The sequence below is a fragment of the Aquarana catesbeiana genome, linkage group LG11 (assembly GCF_042186555.1).
Source record: "Aquarana catesbeiana isolate 2022-GZ linkage group LG11, ASM4218655v1, whole genome shotgun sequence".
Classification (NCBI taxonomy): Eukaryota; Metazoa; Chordata; class Amphibia; order Anura; family Ranidae; genus Aquarana; species Aquarana catesbeiana.
In genome coordinates this window covers 217,237,440-217,256,097 of record NC_133334.1, presented here as the reverse complement: position 1 = coordinate 217,256,097, position 18,658 = coordinate 217,237,440, and positions in this window count along the sequence as shown.

Genomic DNA, 18,658 nt, shown 5'->3' with positions numbered 1-18,658 from the left:
ATGAGCAGGGAGCTGGGTGTGAGGGCAACATGACATGGCCTGGGAGTCCAGATTCGGCCCACATGCCTTGTGTTTGACATACAGTTAGGTCCATATATATTTGGACACAGGCACAATTTTCATACTTTTAGGTCTTTATGCCACCAGAGTAAAATGAAACAGTCCAAATGAATTTGAAGTGCAGATTTTCAGCTTTAATTCAAGGGGCTGAACTTAAGTATCAAGTACAAATTTTAGGAACTGGAACCATTTTTATACACAGTCTCCCCATTTTCAGGGGTTCAAATGTAATTGAACAAATGAATATAATCATAAATAAAATGTTCATTTTTAATTTTTTGTTTGGAATCCTTTACTGGCAATGACTGCCTGCAGTCTGGAACCCATAGACATTACCAAAGACTGTGTTTTCCCTTTTTCTGATGCTTTGCCAGGATCTAACTGCAGTTGTCTTCAGTTGTTCTTTGTCTGTGGGTCTTTCTGCCTTTAGTTTTGCTTTCAGCAAGTGAAATGCATGCTCAATTGGGTTGAGATCAGGTGATTGATTCGGCCATTGCAGAATATTCCACTTCTTTTCCTTCAAAAGCTCCTGGGTTTCTTTTGCAGTGTATTTTGGATCATTGTCCATCTGTACTGTGAAGCGCTGTCCAATCAACTTTGCTGCATTTGGCTGAATCTGGGCTGACAGTATATCTATGCAGAATTCATCTGGTTGCTTCTGTCTTCTGTCACATCATCAATAAACACCAATGACCCAGTGCCACTGGAAGTCATACATGCCCATGCCATCACACTGCCTTCACCATGTTTTACAGATGACTTTGTGTGCTTTGGATCATGAGCTGTTCCAAGCCTTCTCCACACTTTCTTCTTCCCATCATTCTGGTACAGAGTCATCTTAGTTTCATCCGTCCAAAGAATGTTTTTCCAGAACTGGTCCGGATTTTTTTGATTTTTTTAAGGCAAAGTCTAATCTGGCTTTTCTGTTCTTCGGGCTTATGAATGGTTTGCACCTTGTGGTAAACCCTCTGTATTTGCTCTTGTGAAGTTTTCTCTTGATTGTAGAATTTGGCGCCCACCTCCTGGAGAGTGTCCTTCACTTGTCTGGATTTTGTGAATGGGTTTTTCTTTATCATAGAGAGGAGAGAGGATTCTGTGATCATCCACCACGGTTGCCTTCCGTGGACATCAAGGCCTTTTTATGTTGCTGAGCTCACCAGTGCATTCTTTTTTCCTCAGAATGTACCAAACTGTTGATTTGGCCACTCCTAATGTTGCGGCTATCGGTCTGATGGATTTGTTTCCTTTCTGAAGCCTTACAATGGCCTGTTTCACTTGCATGGACAGTTCCTTTGAACACATGATGTAGGTTCACAGCAATAGATTCCATTATATAACTATAGCTTGAATATGTTTTAGTGAATACCTGAAAAAACTAAAATTGTGCCTGTGTCCAAATATATATGGACCTAACTGTATGTGCTCTAGGGCCTCTGCTTTTAAAATATATATAATGTTTGGGGGTTCTAAGTAATTTTCTAACAAAAAATACTTATTGCTACATGTGAACAAAAAGGAGCAGAAAAGGCCTGGTCTGGAAGTGGTTATATTAAATTGTATTGTAAGTGTACTGTATCCCTTATATTGTAAAGCGTTGTGAAGAATGTTGGCGTTATATAAATCCTGTGTAATATTAATAATTTTACTGAAGTGCAATCATCTACTATCTTTTACAGGTGACAGCTTCCTGGCAGGCTGAGCCACATGGGTTCAGAAGAGCATCCGAACGCGCCAGAGCTCATCGCTAATGTAAAGACAAATTTAATACTTGTTCACGCCACAACGCAGGGTAAAGCACAGTATACTGTATATGTAGTGTGGTACAATTGTTGCATACCAACACACATGCACAGTGCACTGTAGTACATGCTCTGTCTGCTGCGGTGTAGGGCATTGCATTTTCAAAAAAAAGCAGGATATATTTTTTGTGCATTGGAGGGCAATCAGAACCCATTTTAAATGAATAAGCTGCCTAGTGCAACGTGCCTCAATATACGGTGTTGTGTGAGTGGACAAAAAAGGTTTCTTCTGTACCTAGACCAACTTTGGCTCTACTCACTGTTTAATTCTTTGTAAAGAAGGCATTACTCAATGTTTGTAAATTCTTATACCAGAGCGGGTAGCTGGGCAGGAGTGGAGCCCAGGGGAACGATGGGGATGTGAATCCTCCAGAAGGAATTCTGGCACTGTACGGAATGTGCCTTTCACATTCCAACCTGCAGTCACTGACGGCCTTTGGAGGGGGAGGGAGGCCAGAATTGAGGCTGGGGTTAGAGGTGTTCAGCTGCATGTTTCATGTGTGGCTTGTTTTCTCATGTTTGCAGTGTAATACCAAAATAGGAAGAGGGTTGCCAGGCACCAGTAATCATACCCATGTGTGAGTCATTGTGTTTCCTTCATGTGTTGAATTTTACTGTTAGCACCGGATTCATTGTTACAGGACACCAAACCTTTTTTTTATTTTTTTATCTAGGAATACTGTACAGAGTGCTCTGCAGCTAAAGTATACGACAAGGCATAAATCAAAAGAAAGGCATGTACAGAATATGCCTATTATCCAGGTTAACCCCTGGGCAAAGATCACAAGATCCTATTGTCAACATGTGCACGTCAGCTTTCAAAGTTCTAAGTGAACAGTCTTTTTCTGCAGTACACTGTATTAAAGCTCCTAGCTGCTCATACTTTAGCGATTTTTTTAAACTTTTGCCACCATTTTAACTTAGTGTGTGTAGTTTTGCCCAAATGTGGTTAGGTTTGAATAGATCAGTGTTTAAGGAAGACCTTATCATTAAATTAAAAGTGATACTAAAGGCATTAAAAAAATAAAATAAATACCCTTGCTCAACTGCCCTCTGTTCCCACCTGGGTTGGAGGATCCCCATAGATTCCAATGATGGAAGCATAAAGGTCTCGATACGGTTTGTTCTTTGCTTATGGCTAGAGGTATCTGTTGGTACCAACACTTACAGGACTCCCATGAAATCCCTGAATCGGAACGTTTTCAAAATCTACAAATTCATCACTTTTTAGAGCCCCTTACCAAACATCATGAACACCCACTTTTGTTTACTGCCTTTGAGACCAGATGTCAAACCAATCCCATGACTCAGGGTCTGTTTCTGAAGTTACTCGGATTTGGGCGACATGAAACACATGTGGTGGACCTGTCCCAAGGTCTGGAGGTTATGGATTAGGGTATACACATTGGTCGATACACTTCATGTGAATTTATGGAAAGATCCATGGGAAGCCCTTTTACATAAACCTATCGCTGATGTTACCCATCAGGAACGCACTCTATTTACTCATATTTTTATGGCGACAAAGCAAACCATAGTATGGTCCTGGAAAACACCACTTCTTAGCTTCGAAGAGGTTAAAAATTGGGTTCATGGCACGCTCATTAATGGAAGATTGACAGCGATCCTTGAGGACAAGTATGACAAATTGCAACCCTGGATAGACCATTTCCCGCCTTCTCAAATGATCTCCCGATTTCTAGAATAGCGAGGTTCTAAGTGGTCCAGCTTCAAACCCCTGGGGTCCCCGATTCCCTCCTTTTCCAATCCCCTTTCCTCTTCCTTTCCCTCCTTCTCTTTCTTGTCTCTATGTGCTTTCTTCCTATTTTGTTGAGCGCCAGTAGGTTCTGGCTGAACAGCGAAGGCTATGGCTGATTTTATTTATATATATATATATATATATATATATACATATATATATATATATATTTTTTTTTATTTTTTTAACACAGGCCTTATGCTCATATCTGCCAGTTAGATCAATCACAGAGGCGTTAGGACACCAGAGGTATGAATTATATGATATTGTTTTGATAGCTCAAATGTTGTGACACTTTTTGCGAACAAAGGACCTCTATGTCTTAGGCGTTCAACTTGCTCTTATAAATTGATGCTCTGCAAGTCTTGCTTTATTCATGTTTGTTTATAGTATAAGGCTGCTGCCGCTCTCCCTTTGTATTTGGGGAGCATTATTCGCATAGGATGTATTAATATTCTATGGCTACTCTTGTTTTTGTACAATTTTTTCCCCCTATCTTTCTTATTGTATTGGAAACATTTAAAAAAAATTCAGTAAAAGAAAAAAATTAAATAAAAAAGAGGTTATACTAAAGGAAGGCCATACACTGTGTAAATTTCTTTCCTGCAACCACGGGTTGCAGGAAAGAAATTAGCACGACTCCCCCATCAACACAGACAGTTCTGACAGGGGAAACAGCAATTGTCTTCTCCCGGCGGGGACAGTGATTAATACTAGCGGCTAAATATACAACTTGGTTCATTCAGCCTGTCCATTAATAGGGTTCAAATCTCGGCCAGTTCCTGCTGAACCAGACAAACTGTGTATGGCTGGCCTTACCTGCTCTGGTCATCAATACTGCACAGAAATGTCACTTATCTCCTCTTTTGGAAGCCCCCCGCTGACACTATCCACTCATCTCTCCTTTGGGTGCCTCCTGTAGCAAATAAGATGTAGTAGGGATGAGCTCAGGTGTGTTTGGACATGAGCCCAAACCCACCTGAGCTGTAAGCAGCAGGTGTGCAAGGGATTTGTATGCATGTGGCTGTGGGACAGGCAATGCCTTCACTGCCTATGTTTGTAAGCTATTAGCCTCCAAACAGGATAGCTCAGAGGAGTTTGGACTTTTGTGGCTGCTAAGGCACTCGTGCATGCACACTCCTGTTAGGGCCCAAGCCGGGCTGTGTGCATATGTAGACCAACACACACAGTGTCAGTAAGCCACGCCCCTACTCCATCCTTGCGGGAGTTTGACTGAGCCTATAGCACTGTTGCCCTCAGTTTCCTCTATGAAGGCAGGACTTAGGGGAGCTGATCTGGAGCGGAGACATGAGGCCATGTAGGTGTTTAGGGACAGGTAGTGTGGTATTTTTTTTACCTTAATGCAGACAATGCCAAAAACCATACCTTGTAAAAGAAGTATGTAAATACATACCCTACCTGCTGCCCACATGGCATAATTCCACTCTGATCCTGGGAAATCTTTCTCCGAAGTTGGCTAGAAAACAGACACTTCTCGGAGTGTCAATCTACTTGGCCCGCCCCCCAAAGCTGACGCTGGTTCTTCCTGTTGACCTCAAGTCACTACTTTCTGTTGTAATAGGTAGCGGTCAGCAGGAGGAACCATTAGGAACTGCAGGGGACCCGGGATTTAGCAGCTTGTTCACACTGTGTCTGCTGAGCTGTGTTCTGCACACCACTGCACATGTACTGCATGGGGTGAACAGGGCACATAATTTTCTATGGTGTGAACAAGCCCTAAAACTTCCTGCTGGCTTCCTAGCAGCATTTATTCAGGATCAGAGTTGAGTTTAGCAGTGTGGCCAGCAGGAAAGGAAAGGTTGGTATTTACACTTTATTATTATGCTTTTATGGAACGTTTAAATGCCATGGCTAGGTTACTTTAAATATAACTTTTTTAAGTTAGCATTTATTGTACATTTTGCATCTGAAAATTACAGTAATGACATTGAGAAAGTAGTACAATAATACATATTCTGAAGAAATTCCAGAGTAACCAAAGAGTACCAATCTCAGTACACATCTCAGTGAAAGAAATCCCCCTATCCCTATGACAATTGGAACAAGTAGTGACCTCACGGGGTTTCGCCACTGTTGTAACACTTTTTGTAATAAAGGAGGTTCAAATGAAAATGTAACATTTAAAAAAGAATGTTAAACCTTTCCCGACATAAACCTGGAGGCTGCTGTTGGTGACTGGTCAGGTTAATATGCTAAACCACCTACTTCAATACTTTCTTAGCCACTAAAGCCCCATACACATGAACTGCATGTCGGGCAACAATGGCCGGTTCAATAGAAACAGGCTGACCTGTGGTCCGTGTACAGCAGCCAGGACATCTCCCTGTCAGAATACAATAGAACAGGAGGGGAGATTGCTGTATTAACATCAGATTGTTAGTACAGAGGCTCCAACCTAAGCTGATTTTTTTCCATTCAGCTAACTGGGTTGAACGAAAACAAACTTGTACTGCGTAAAAGGCTTAACTTAGGACACCTGTTGTGGGTCATGGTTTCACCTGCAGCCCAATTCCAATACAGGATATTGCATCTCCTGTTGTGTGCTATGGTTCCACCTGAAGCCCCATTGCCAATACAGGGCATTTTTGCAGAATATCACATCCCTTACTGTGTGCTGTGATCTCACCTCCAGTCCTAATGCCAATACAGGAACATCACTGCAGGATATCGCATTCCCTGCTGCGTTCCGTAGTTCCACCTGCCAGCCCAATGTCATTACAGGATATCGCTGAAGGATATTGCATACCTCACTGCATACAGTGGTTCCATCTGTCAGCCCCTATGTCAATACAGGACACAGCAGTGACATAGCGCAAGCTGGTGAAACCAGAGCCAGCACTAGAGGACACAGGCATCCAACATACCTGGAAGTGTGTCCATGCTGAAGATATTTGTATAGTGGCAGGGTCACTTTTACCATATTAGCCCTCTACAGGAGCACTCCATATACATCGCTTCTAATTTTCCATGTTCCATCCCACTTTGCATATTCATACACGGACTGCCTATTTAGGACAGAATCCACATTTCTTACCTTAATATAAAAAGCCCTGTAGGTAACCGCTCTGATTTCTAACTACATCCCTAAATAAACTTTTGCTTACTCCACCCAAAACCCAGCAACTACACTTGAGGTGGCACTGTTAGGCTTCTACGCTGCATTGACTAATCTAGTTTATTGCGGACCTAAGATACATCTGAGGTTCACTGGACTTACGTGCACTACGTTTCATGTGTGGGTCCAAGCTAGAGGTATATATATATATATATATATATATATATATATATATATATATATATATATAGTACTTTTTCGCCTCATACCCCCCTATGGGGTAATCCCCATTTGAGACACCTTACTCAGATCCCAGAATCTCAATTATGGGTGGCTAAGGGGATTGTTACTCTAAAACATGATATCAAAGAGGGGAGAATCTCCTCCCTTGCTGCACTGAGGGACAGATTTGCTCTGCCTCTAAGTATGTCTTTCCGATATTTTCAGTTACACCACGCACTTCAAGCTGTTTCGGGAACCTATCACTTTAGCGACTGATAGAATTAAGAGGCTGTTGATGTCAAGACTGATGGACAAACCCCTATCCTCCTTATATCTTAATTTGACAGACTCATATATCCAAACCTCTAGTAAAACATTTGACAGGTGGAAAATGGATATACCAGAGCTTACTACTGATGACTGGGAGGACTGTGTAGACTCTTAAATAGGGATAATGATTTCAGCCAGGTATTGCTTTATACAGTTAAAGTTCCTCCACAGGGTTTATTATACCCCTCAGAGGTTGGCAGTTATTGACCCACAGCTTAGCTCTACCTGCACACGCTGTTCATCCTCTACTGGAACCTTTTTCACATGGTGTGGCAATGCCCAGCTATCCACTTGTACTGGGTATCTGTGATTGCAGATTTGAACGAGCTCTGCGACTGGTCTCTAGAGCTTGACCCCCGCCTGGCGCTGCTGGGCATTAAGGAAGATATTGTAGCCACTAGATATAAGAAACTATGTCTATTATTTACACTCTACTATGCACATAGAGAGATTCTTCTTAGGTGGAAGTAACCCAATCCGCCGACGCTTACTAGTTGGGTGTCTGCGGTTAATGCAGTTTTATAGCTGTATAAATTGACCTATGACAGCAGAAACTGTCCATAAGAGTTTGATAAGGTGTGGTCCACCTGGATTGATGCTCACGGTCCAGCTGAATCTCTGAATAGATAAGCTCTTTTTCCATTCTTGGAATGAAATTTGATGCGGTGTGGTGGTGCTTTCCTCAGTCCCTTTTTTCTGGATCCTTCTGCCCTCCCCATTCTCCGCCCCCCTCTCTCTCACCCCACCCGGCTCTAGGCTGGGACCCCCTCTCAATCCCCCCCCCCCCTCCCTTTTTATTTATTTTTTTAGGAATTAGAGGATACGCAAATAAACTGCATTTTTAATTCTATAGAGGAAAATCTGAACGAGTAGGAGACTCATGTACCTCCTTGAAGTGCCTTCTGGGCTTAGTTTATATGATGTGTTGTATGTCTAAAAGCTATCCCTTATATGACCAATCTGAATTGTGCAGACCTTGGTTTCCCTGTATTATATATGCGCAATTTTTCAATAAATATTATATTATATATTATAAATAAAACTTTTGCTTACTAGATCTATCTTATTACCACTTCTCACTCACAAATGCAGGATTTTTTTTTTTTAAAACACCCTTTTTAACACGAAGGAACACTTGAAATAGTTTTCAGGTCTCAGGGGACCCCCACTAAAAGTATTACAGCTCATCATACATTAGCATGATCAGAAAGTTGAACAGAATTTTAAATAAAAAAGATTAAAGAATGGGGTTTCCCTAATAATCATAAAATGAAATAATTCTTTCCAGACACAGTAAAGATTGTATTGCCCCCTTATATTGGTAATCTCAAGGAACCCCACAGTTCCAGGGAACCCTGGTTGGGAAAGACTGCATTAAACGGTCTAAAAACTGACTTTTTCAGACAAGCTCATGACCTGCCTGTTTTTTCTATTGATCTATATACACAAACTTTAGCCAGGCAAGGAACTACTTTCTCCGCTAATCACAAACAGGTGCTATCTGTATGGCACTTTATGAATGTCTTGAACTTTTGTTTCTTCCCCCTCCCTTGGACTGCAAGCTCTTGTAAGTGGGGCCCTCTTTCCCACAAGTCTATGCTGCCTTGTTATTATTACATTGTCATGTAATAGTTATATTCTGCAGTACAGTGATGCATAATCTATATAATAATGTTAATTTGTGCTTTGGCAGCTGACAATAGCTGACTTTAGCAGAGGTGCTGTGTGTCAGGGGCTATCACAGAATGCTGTATTCTACTGGCATAAGAAGAGCAAGCTTTGTTGTAGCTGTGGTAATGATACCCATGAGTATGAGTCATAAAACTTCCTGCATGTGGTTTGGCTAAAACTATGCAGATCCTTTGACCAGCAGCCATGAGAGGTAGGGTGGGGCCGGATCAGATTAAAAAAAAAAAAAGACTCCTGCAAAATATACAAATACACTGAATATGTCTGTGGTAACAATGCTAAATCTGAATGGCAAAGAGAAGACATTATTCCCATGGTTTACTGCATTTCTATATAGATGTGCAGACTTAGCGCTCAGCTGGCCTGTACCAGTGTTACTAAGCCTCAGTATTTTTACTGGCAGCGAGTAAATAACAGGCACTTTTCTCCTGCCAATAAATGCCAGTGACAGGAAAAGGTTGCCAGTTAAAAATAAGACTGACGCTTGGCTTGCACAGCTCTGGTCCAGAGTTGGCTGAGACCATCTAAGTGCCTGCTACACTGTGTTCAGGCAGTGCCGGCAAGGGGCAGGTTGGGCAGAGGCAGTGCCTGAGCCTGTCGTGTGATGTCATAGTGCAAGGAAGCAGCCAGAGCCTCATGTGCAGGTCTGCGGGACGGGAGCAAGGCAAACCAGGAGCGGGACTATCAGTGCTGTTTGGACTGGAGTGGACTAAAGGGAGCACCTGGTGTGGAAAGAGACTTTCACTGTGACTCAATAGGGGACATGTCATGTCGGTGAGATGTCATCATCATCTGTGCTGCTGCACACTGCTGTCAGTATCACTGTGAGAGTCAATTTCATGCATGTGTGCCTGCCTATTCTAATTTTTTGCCCTCCAGAGTCCTGTCCCTGAGCTGCTTACTTACTATATTGAAAATAAAATAAGAAATATGATTTTTTTTCCCCTTAATATCTATCTTAAATCACATTGCTAATTGCATATTGTACTTGTTTGTAGCCTAAACACTCAAATTTGCACTTAAAACTGTATTTTGTAACCTTTAGAGGTGCCAGTAAAAACGTGGCTGTGCCAGTAAATTTTGGGTGTCATGTCAGTAAATTTCAATCTCGTAGGTCGGCAACACTGCCCAGTACACATGCAGTAGAAAGGTGACCATATGCTTTAGAATGGTTATTAGTACTTGTAGCTAAAAATGTTCCAACCATTTTACTCCCAACACATGCATACATCACATAAAACATATTCTAAAGCTGATGACACACAGCAATTCTGCCGCTGGCAACATTTTGCCTGTGGCAAGATCAATAAAGAGGCTGCTTAGTATCCCTATGGAATCGCTCCCAGTGTAGCCACATGCAGTGAGATGTCGCTCTGTCGCTGGCCAGAATACTCTTGAATCTCGATTGCTAGTGATGGAAGCGACATCTCGCCTCGTTGCCTCATTTACAGGGGGAATGATTCCATAGGGACAAAACATTTTATTGGTTGAACTAGATGGACTTATGTATTTTTTCAACCAGACTATAACTATGTAAAACTGTCAGCCTTTTAGCAATCCTGCCGCTGGTGATTTTGACAAATTGTCAGTGAGAAGATCGCCAGTGGCAAAGTCATTGTGAGTCATTGGCCTAAAGCTGATTTCGATCCATCTATAGCGATTCCTGCTCAACAATTCGATCTAATGATTGGCTTCTGTTGAACGGGGATGTTGAAAAACTTTTGTGGATCGGTGGCCTGAAGCCCCTGATCAGTGTATTCTGACTGAGGAGGAATCTTGCTATCACAATACAATGGCACAATGGAGAGGATTCCTCCATGCAACTCGCATGTGTGGATGGGAGAATGCATTCATTTTTATTTTTGATCAGCCTGCTGGCTTATCAGAAAAAAATGACCCGTCTATGGTCTATTGTTCAATTTGAGCATGAGATGAGATCTATGGTATTATTCTGATCCATTTATATAGAACAATGAGGATTCAATACAAATAAAATCCAACCTGTACATTCAGCTTTCCTGTACACTGTCCAAATACAGACGCATCAAAATCATTAATATTAAGGGAGTAGTAATTTACTGATATTCAAAGCAATGCCTTACAAAGAAGCCACCCAGCCAATTGGAGCAGTGTTTGTAGAAGAGCACCTAGCAGTTAGTGTGGCCTCCTCTTCCACTGGGTGAGAAGGGCAGATTATATGATACGTAAGGACAGGCAGATTATTGTGTTGTGTGTGTCACAGTAATGTAGCAAGTGGTAAGGACAGATACATAACTTTGTAAGTGGTTGTGGCATCTCAGGCACTAAACTTTCAAGTAAGATTCTTACACATTTGTGCATTATTATTTAAAATATTTTTTACCTTACACCAGAATGTTCTACTGTAGTATCTCCCCCCTCCTATAAATATTGCAAACATTGCCCACAGGCATAAACGTAAAAGGTAATTTATGCAAAAATAGGAAATCAACCTCTATAACAGCACACATTTGTATACTGGGATAACACCATCCATTTAGACCAGCTATTCTCAACCAGTGTTTTGTGGATTCCTAAGGTTGCTCCAGAGGTTGCTAGGAGTTCTTTGGGTTGTGGCTGATTGAACTTCCATTTGATGGTGTATGCATAGCTCCAGGGACAATACCACTTGGCAGAATCAGCAGCATGACACCAATAATCTTTTTTTGCTGTGTGTAAAGGAGGCAATCTTCCCACTGACCCACAAAAAACTTGTTTTAGCTAAGGTGCCATGAGACCTGAACATTATTTCAAGGGTTCCTCTGGAGGTACAAAGGTTGAGAAAGGCTGATTTTGGCACTTTGGCATGTAAGTCTTAAAATAGTTAGTCATTGTGTTAAGTAAACATGACAAACCTACAGGTTTACAGCCTTTGCACCTTAGAAACAATAGCACATGAGTATGATCGCCTACGGAGTTGTATGGGTTATGTTTTGAAATCATTCATGCAGCAGTTGCTGGTCTGATCAGCCTGAATGAAGAGGAGTGGCATTTCTGTGCTTACTTTCCAGTCCCCCCCTAGCTTGAATTATGGATGATTACCTAGTAGCTGATGTATATATTGAACAGAGCGGCAGTTTAGGGCCCTGTAATGCTCATTGGCTTATCTTGCCCAATGGGCCAAACTCTGCTTTCCTATAGAAACCACTGTATAACTACTATATTTTGAGCTTAAAAGCTGAGTTTCCCCATTTACTTCCATTTCCTGGCACCTGCTATACCTGTCCAATCACTCTGCCACACACTATAGTTGTGTGCTCATTGACACTTCAAGCACCATTTGCATTACTTCTTGCTACCAGCATGATCCAAAACCAAGCCACAACTCCAAAACTGTTCCTCAAAAGAATTGGGTACCTATGATCACCATCATTAGGAGGATTTTCCTCTAGTAATGCCATCAGGAACTTCATATTGTTCCCACTGCAGCCCCATCTAGAAGATGGCTTTTATTGTGATTGATATACTGTGGAACACCACGGGTCAGGTTTAGTCCAAAGTTTTCCAAATGAAATGTAAGTTTACATGGTGTTTTTACATGACCAGTCACAATGACTGCAGAAACACATGATTATCTAGTATCATGAGATTTCTTGTCACACGGATTAAGCAACCGAAATGTACCAAAAGGCATCCATGTAGGTGCGACTCTAATAAGCCATAGTGGAAAAGAAAAGTTAAAGCTGAATTTAGGCAGATATACAAAAACACTATTTAATCTGGGTATATTCAATACAAATCAATGAACAGTAAATGTCTTTAGATATAGCTGGTAAAGTGGTTCCAAATCGGTCTTTATTAGCTTTTTGAAATCCACTGTATATCGAGAGTCACACTGGAAATAGCAAAGCAATCAGGTTCAGCTTAATCTCACAATACTGTCAGTCTATCACAGGGAGCTTGCTGAGAGAAGGTGAGCACAGTGATGGCCTCATCAGTGTGGAGAAGTATCTTCGCTGTTTAATCAGCAGACGGGGAGTTGGTAAGGTCTATACACTACAGTCCATTTTATGGAAAGGACCAGGAACTTTTTTTCTGGTTCCATGGACTTCAATGGATCAAAAGTATGTATTGAAATATACAAAATGCACCTGCTTTATGCAAACTGCAACCTGCATAGGTGTGAATCAGGCCTAAGTGACCAGGCTTTATTCCTATTCCTAAAGCTGAACTGCTGGTAAGCAGCTAAATATACAGTTATACATACATACATACATACATACATACATACACACACACACACTTTTACCTACTAAAGTATTTTAATTCTGTTTAGCCACCCCTGCCAGAAAAGCTAGCCTCATCCTGGGCAACACTACAGTGCTGGCTGATCCTTAACCTATCCTAGGCTGATTAGGTCATCATTCTTCTTTCCACTCATGTAGGCATGTTCACTATGTTATTATTATACAGGATTTATATAGCGCCAACAGTTTACACAGCACTTTACAACTTGAGGGTAGACAGTACAAATACAATACACTTTAACACAGTAGCAATCAGAGGGCCCTGCTCCTTAGAGCTTACACTCCCCCCCCCCCCCCAATACACAACTTTCATTTCCTTTTCTTTGTTTAATCTCTCCTCTTTCCCCCCTTTCATTTCTCCACCCCCCACTTCCCCCTTTCCATGTCCCCTTCCTTTCCTCTACTCCCCCACTCCTTACTACCCCTACACCCCCCCCCTTTTTTTTATTCTCCCTTCTTCCCACCCCTACTCCCCCTCCCTCCCCTTTTGTTTATTCTCCCTTCCTCCCCCCTTCTCCTTTCTTCCCCCTCCCTTCAACATTTCCCATCTTAGTGCAGATTTATCACCAGGTTGCAATTTGCCTGAATAATTACCCACTACCCTATACATATTTATCTTCATTATTTAGATATACTTTCCGCTAACAATCCCCCATGTCTGCCGCGGGTGGAACCTTTGGGCGATTTGGGACCTTTACTGGCTTTGGGCTTCCGGGTAAGCAACTAAGTGTTAGTGCTGATCCATATATTTTTTATGTCTGTTAAATTTTGTGTATGTCTCCTCTAAATATATTACCTGTTTTATAGATTATTCCTCCTGATGAAGCGGCATTAGGACCGCGTAACTAATAGAAGATCTTTAATCTGTAAGGAAAACTCCAGCTATGTCTTGGGAAGACCTACTAGTATTTGTATACTGTAAGGCCTACATTTGCCTTTTACCTGTATATTGATTTAGTTCAATTGTATGTCTTTTATATGTAATAAATTATATTTTTACCTAAAGTTGATCGTTTGTCTATCAGTACTGGGCTAGTCCACAGCAGTCTCTCTGTTGGTTAGTGTGTGAGTAGGACAGCCACAGCAACTGTCCTCACCCTCTTTCCTCCCCTTCACCTCTGTACAATAATTTGACAATAGTACTTTATGCCTACAAATTGTAGGACACAATATCTGAGGCTATACGCAAAAAATCCTTATAAATTTAATTTGTTGGTTGAATGGCAGTCAATGGAGGGATTGGCAGAGCGGTATAGCAGACACTGAGCAGTTTGTAAGGTGGATGAGCCTGGCAGCAGCGTTCATATTGGACTGAAGGGGGGATAGCCCATTTAGAGGTAAGCCAATAAGGAGGGATTTGCAGTAGTCGAGGCGAGAGATGACCAGGGAGTGGATTAGAAGCTTTGTGGTGACATTGGTTTGGAAGGGGCGTATCTTGCAGAGATTGAGGCGGCAAATTTTGGATAGCGATAAGATGTCAGACAAAGCTGTGTAGATACAAGGCCCTGACTGGTTTAGAGTGGTTTTAGTTAGTGGTTTTAGTTAGTGCTTTTTAAAGCAGACATGGTTAGATTAAATTGTGTTTTTAGCTGCCTGGAGTTCAGTTTTACTGTAATGCAGAAAAGTGAGATTACCTAATTTACAAACTGGAAAGGGCACGTGGATTATAACACTGGCTACACAGAATTCCAGATCATTTGTCAGGTAAGATAGCTCAAGTGCATGAATTTATATGGTGTGGCTATTTCTAGGGGTGAAACTTTAGGAATCATCAGTAATTAAGCTTACCAGTTCATAAAAGTGGTGGATGCAGTAATTTTTTTCTGTTTTTTTTTCCACCTGGTAATACTGTAAATAACACTGTTCCTGTAGATGGGTGGCTATGCTCACTCCTCCCCCTGTATCTATGGAAGAAGGCATATTTGTTACCCAGGCTGGACTACAACTCTGTCTGTGTTTGTTCATTTCCATGACATGGGGTATGGGGAGATTAGTACTTTGCAGAGGAAAGACAATATGGTTTGATGCTTTCATTTCAAGTAAATTTCAAGTAAAATGTAAGCTGCAATATATTACATATACGGTATGTTCTTGGGATTTCTTATCCCCAGCACACATATATCATGGCAGTAGCACAGTTACCAATCCTTTCTGACTTTCAGGAACAATCCTGTTTTTCAGGGGGTCACTGGAAATATATTTGTTTTGAACATTAACAAACTTCAGAATCTATATTTTTAGATTACATTCAGTTCTTAGTATCTACATGCATGTTTTTTTTCAGGAATTGTATTTACACTGAATAGGCACCATATTTGCATGGCCCATTTACTGCTTTAAATTAACTGATTACCCCATCTGCACTTTATTGTTATTATTATACAGGATTTAGCAGCAGTTTGTGCAGCGCTTTACAACATGAGGGCAGACAGTACAGTTACAATGCAATGCAATACGGGAGGAATCAGAGGGCCCATCAGAGCTTACAATCTAGGAGGGAGGGTCAAGTGAAACAAAAGGTAATAACTGTGGGGGATGATCTGGAGAAAATAAAAGTACAGTTGTTAGGTGATGGCAGAATATGGGTCTCTGAAGAAGAGGGGTTTCAGGGATCTTCTAAAAGCAAACAGAGTAGGAAATAGTCCTACAGGTTGGGATACGGAGTTCCATAGGATAGGAGAAACTCTGGAAAAGTCCTGGAGGCGAGCATGGGATGAGGTGAAGAGGGAGCTAGAGAGCAGGAGGTCTTGGGAGGAATGAAAACGACTAGGTTAGTGATGTAGCTGGGGGCTGAGTTGTGGATGGCTTTGCAAGTTGTTAGTATTTTAAATTTAAATTGTTGGGTGAGTGGAAACCAGTGGAGGGATTGACAGAGAGGGGTAGTGGAGACAGAGCGTTTGGTAAGGTGGATGATCCTGGCAGCAGCATTCATGATGGACTGAAGGGGGGGGGGCTGGGGTAGCCTATGTAAAGGTAATCCGGTGAGGGGGGAGTTGCAGTAGCCGAGGCAGGAGATCAATCCTGCAGAGCTATTGTATTCTGCCGGCGGGGGACTTTCCTGTTGGCTGCATACAATGATCAATGTTGCTGGCTACAGGCGGTGGCACTGATCATTCTGGAAAAAATAGACAGGGTGGTTGTAAAATCAGTCAAGTCAATCAATAGATATCCATATCTAATGTCAACTACTTTCAATGTTGGATAGAGTATGGAAGGGGTATAACATCCTTCTGTTTTTTTATGGCTGTCATGCCCCGCTGGGGGCTAATTGGGAGTGCTGCACTGTAATAGATTGACTATTTATTTGTGTGAATCACATAACAGTGCTGGTTTATAGTTTTATAAGGTTTTGGGAGGAGCTCTAAATGCAGGAGATTATTTTACAGATTCCAGTAGTCAGGTTTTACTGCATTGCAAAGTACAGTCAATCTAATACAAAAAGCATGTAGCTATGAGAAAACAAAAAACGATTACCTTATTGGTGTACAGGTCCTTCACTGTCCGATCACTGCCTTGGGCAAATCCTTGACAAAGTTGTATTGGCCATAGGGCTCTTTCACACAGGTATTGAATTTTAAAGCAGCCTATAACGCGCAATAAAACACCTATAGTGTTAATTTTGGACTTGCTATAGGTACATATACAGTGCTTTTATGGCCCACTTGTAGTGTTTTTCGATAGTCGTGAATGGAGGTGGTTGCAAGGCATCAATCCCTGCTGAACGCTGCAGTTTTGCTCGCTGTAACATAAGGCACTGCTAATGCTGCAGTGTGTATACCTTCATCTGCTCCCTTATTTTAAAATTTTGAGTGGCATTGATAGGCTGTAAAATCACAACCTGCCTATTTTCAATGCCTGTGTTAAAGAGCCCTTAAAGCAATCAAAAATCGCTTTGCAAAAAGAAAAAAAAAAAAAAAGGGAAACAGCACTATAGTTTATAGACAGTTGCTGCTTCAGCCTCTGGGCTAGGTCAGTATTAGGTTAACGGTCCTGGTAAAAGTATGTGAGGTGACACATACAGAAATTGTCCTCACATATACAAGTATGGAAACTGCAGACAGTGCTTAGTGGGAAATGCAGTTAATCCAGTCCAAAAGGAGGATAAAAAACTTCTGGAATGGCAAAAAGCCAAAAAAAGTACTAGTTACTTACCGGTAACTGTCTTTCTGGGAAATCTTCCAGGACGGCACACCTGAGAGATGAGAGGCTCCTCCCCACAGGAAACACAATCAATCAACAGCTGTTTTAAGTCCACACCCTTCCTCCTGATCCTCAGTTTGTCGAGAAGTAACTCCTGAACCTGGTTCACAAGGGAAATCATTCCTCATAGATACTCACCTTCTAGTGTTCTAAAATTTTCCCTCCTCCAACGAGTGGGAAGTAGGCCTGCCGTCCTGGAAGATTTCCCAGAAAGACAGTTACCAGTAAGTAACTAGTACTTTTCTCAAGTCATCTTCCAGGACGGCACACCTGAGAGGATAATCAAGTACCTCAGGCCTACCTTAGGGTGGGACCACTGCAAGACTCTTGGCGAACCTCGGTTCTGCAGTAAGCTTTACCTTTACTCCATATGCTTGATGAAGGTATCTTAGCTGGATCATGCGGCTGATCTGCCGGTCTAATCCACCGGTGTCCCTGCCTTCTCTGTTTCGGATGCAGGATCTAGGTGGAGTGGGCTCTTAAAGATGGAATCAGAAAACATGTTAAACTTGTAGGTTATCAATGTTGCCTGTCACACATCTACCAACAATGGCCTATTCTGCCTATAGGTGCTGTTTAGAACCACTAAAAAGATTAATCAGAGACCTGTGTTGTAAGACAAGGACACTACATTGATCCATAAGGGGGCCTGTCTTAACACAACCCTGCCCAGGGAAATAAAACTGCCAAAAAAGGGGGGCCCCTGACAGACAACCCCTTTTTGTTCATTTTTAGCTTTACGTCAGCAAAGACTGAAGGGAAACCTACTTAAGGGAAATAGATTAACAAAAACTTAATCCCTGGGTTTAAGGCATGCCCAATCTATAGTTTTACTTACGCCTGAGAGCCTACTCAGGAGATTAACATCTATAGCAGGAGAAGAACACTCATATTGCTACATTTAGTTTTGCTAGAAGGGCAAAATGAAGGCCATGCACCGAGCTGTAACCTATTTGGTCGGGTATACATGTTTATACTTCATCTTCAGGCCATAAAACTCCTCTGAACGGAACTTCCTAAGTTCTTATTAAACAGGGCGATTCATTATCGCCTTCCTCCAGTGACCCATAACTCTACTGGGATTCAACCCTAGGAAATGGCTCTGGCATCCCTGAATGTAAGGGGTCGAGGCTTTCTGACATGTGACATCTGCACCAGAACTCCTGTCCCTTTCACGGAAGAGAAGGCTGAAATACAAAAAGGTGATACATGTATTATTAATATCACAAATAAAAAAAATCATAGATTGTGGACATAG